The following is a 2957-nucleotide window of genomic DNA, read 5'->3' on the forward strand; positions in this document are numbered from 1 at the left end:
CATCCGTTCTCTACCAAGACAAAAGAAAAGTCGGTGCTCAGCCCAAGTGTGTGAGTCAGTGGAGTAGCAGGCTAATCCCCACATCTCACACTAACTAGTGGTTGGGGTGCTTATCCCACACTAAGTCTCATGGCTTGTCTTCCAGCTTCGCCAAAAGTAATATCCCTATAAATAGCAAAGGTTTGTATAGAGTGACGGAACAACCTGGCATTGGAAACGAATGGATTTTTGGTTTTAGCTATAAAGTCAGTGACAAAAGAGAACGAAACTTGTCTTCAGTGTTCAGTAAGAGCAACACTACAGAAGAGACCATGAAGTTTGCTAGCCAGTTTGGAGGAGGCTAAGGCGAGCAAGAATATAATTCTGAGGGTAAGATTCCTGTCTGAGGCAAACCATTACGGTTCAAAGTGCCCTCCTAAGGGACCGCAAGACATAAGTAACGTCAACGGGGTGATCTTCACCTCTATCAGAGGCAAGACTACTCAAAACTCCATATGAAAATAGTGAGTTCTGCCAGAGAGGAAGTATCAACTCCTTTCAGCCTAAAGACCAGGCTGGTACTGAGCAGAGCTTTTCTCTTCGGAGGTAAAGTAAAGGTTCGACTATGAATGGAATAGGGGCTCCTAGAGGAGAAACACCCTTGCTACAATACCAACCACAGAAAATGGCCTACTTGGCTTGGTAGATAGAAGTCTAAAATTTCCAGAGGTATCGCGTCATCTCTCATAAAACTTAACGCGAACTGCCTTTCTCTGGGAGACGCTGGATAACCTTTGCGTCGGTTTCAACCGCTTTTGGGAGCTTTCTGTGTTTATGTTATAATGTATTCATCAGCTTTTTCCTTTAACCAATTAAGAGCTTACACATACTGTACCTACGCATAAATTTCTGGTTGTTCATTTACAATAACTGTCCCCAGTCCCCTTTCTCTTCAGTTCTATCATGACCACTGACTGGTCTAGGAGTCTCATAAGACAGAGGGAAATTCCATGTTATTTCTTTATGAAAATTTAGAGGCATTCAATTTTTTTGAAAATTATACTACCACCGACATGAAAACGGGGCAGCCCCATTGTTTCTATCATCTATAGGGTCACTTTGACCTCCCAAACTTAAGGTAAGGACTACAAATAAGTCTACATATGATACTTTCATAGTGACCAACAGACATGTACCTCTTGACAGAAGAGGAGCAGTGAAATGGATTGATATTGGTGTTTATACTGTCTGAAATACAATAATAAGAATACAGTTATACAATTTACATAATAATATACATACATATACCAAGGCATTTTCCCCAATTCTGGGGGGGTAGTCCACATCAAACAAATGAAACAGAAAAGGGGACCTTTGCTCTCTATGCCCCCTGTGGCTGCGGGGGCATAAAAACAATTAGAATAGCGTTAACGTATCCCTGCATGTCGTAAGAGGCGACTAAAAGGGACGGGACGAGGGGGCTGGGAACCCCCTCTCCTGTATTATAATCCTGTGAGACATCAAAATAATAGTATGATTGTGTTAAATGGCCAAGAATTAAGCTATTTTGAAAGCAAATACAGTTGAGACTTAGTCTAAGGTTTTAAGTTATGGATACAACATTCTAATGGAGGTTGCAAAGGAACATAGTCCTCCAGTGGGCAAGGGGGTAAGGCACAGTAGTCTCAGATAAGTAGATCAGGATAGGACAGAGTAATGGAGGTAGGTAAGGATATGAATGTCTAAACGGGGGTAGAAAGGGGGCAACCCCCCCCCCCCGGGGGGTAAGAAAACGGCTCCTAAGTTAGGTTAACACCCCCCGGGGGGGGTAAGAAAACGGCTCCTAAGTTAGGTTAGCTGGTGTTCTTGTTTGTTCTCTTTTTCATGTATGATTTTTAACACATCCTTTTTAAACTATTACCTTTTGACACCACTTACAAGCACCATATTTGTTTTTCCAACTGGTTACATTCTGTTTATTATGCATTTTTACCATTACAATTGTTGCAAATCACTTCATGGGGGAATTTTCCCCCCATCGAAAAAAACCCAACCAGGTTTCCCATTGGGGTCCAGATATTTTTTCATAATTGAGGGTCTATGAACTAACAAAAGGGTGGTTTGCCCCATTAAGCAATGTCAGAATTGCAAGACAGTAAGATATATAGAGTTCATGTATATGGCTAGAAATCATAGTATCACATATTTACCGTTATGAGATCAAATCATTTGAAATAAAACAAAGACAAACATAAGGCTAAAAGGACTAGGTTTAGGATAGACTAAGTTATTAGGATACGGTTGTACATGCTGTTTCCTGAAATCTATCTATAAACCTATGACAGTTGAGTTAAGTATTAACTTTAAAAATTACTTGACATTAAGTTATAACTATAAATTACCGTTGGGTTAACAGTAATGCACAATTCCAGTCGCCTTGTCTTCAGGTTGGTTGACTTGAGATAAAAAAGCTTTGTGACGGCAATGATCCAAGCCTTTTCGTAGTTCTGTTACTATATTAAGGCCTTCATTCTCTATGATATATCAGGGAGAAATATTAAGCGACATTACGGGTTAATCTTGATTTTCACTAAACAAATTATCAGACAAGTAGTTCATTTACTTCAGTATTGTTTTGTTTGGTCGCACGTACTCTCACTGCTCTCAGTAACGGCAATTCACAACAATAGTATAAAAAGGATATAAATAAAATACTAATTTTTTCATCCAGGTAACGAAATATAGAAAGGAAGAAATTAATTGTAATCCAAATGTATATGAAAAAGACTAGATGATAATAAAGAAAGTATAATTCAAAACTTCAAAAAATTCAGTAAAATGTTTCGAAAGATTCATAGAGGGGCCGTTGCAAAGAGTATGGTTATTGGTCAGTCTATCTATGTTCCTCGTTGCTCTCTCAACAACGCTGGGATTGTGGGCACACTACTCGAAAGGTGTACTTGGTGCAATCTGCAGAA

At 39.4% G+C, this 2957-nt stretch overlaps 1 protein-coding gene across 1 annotated transcript in view; it reads right to left on the reverse strand.

Annotated features, from left to right (window-relative positions):
* LOC137632203 (histone deacetylase 8-like) overlaps positions 1 to 2665 on the reverse strand; it is an 86977-nt gene extending 84312 nt beyond the window's left edge. The window contains exon 1 of the mRNA XM_068364088.1: positions 2382 to 2665. The gene's annotated coding sequence lies outside the window, so the exon portion shown is untranslated. The remainder of the gene's footprint in view (positions 1 to 2381) is intronic.
* Between the last annotated feature and the right edge of the window lie 292 nt (positions 2666 to 2957).

This window comes from Palaemon carinicauda, chromosome 41 (assembly GCF_036898095.1).
Source record: "Palaemon carinicauda isolate YSFRI2023 chromosome 41, ASM3689809v2, whole genome shotgun sequence".
Classification (NCBI taxonomy): domain Eukaryota; kingdom Metazoa; phylum Arthropoda; class Malacostraca; order Decapoda; family Palaemonidae; genus Palaemon; species Palaemon carinicauda.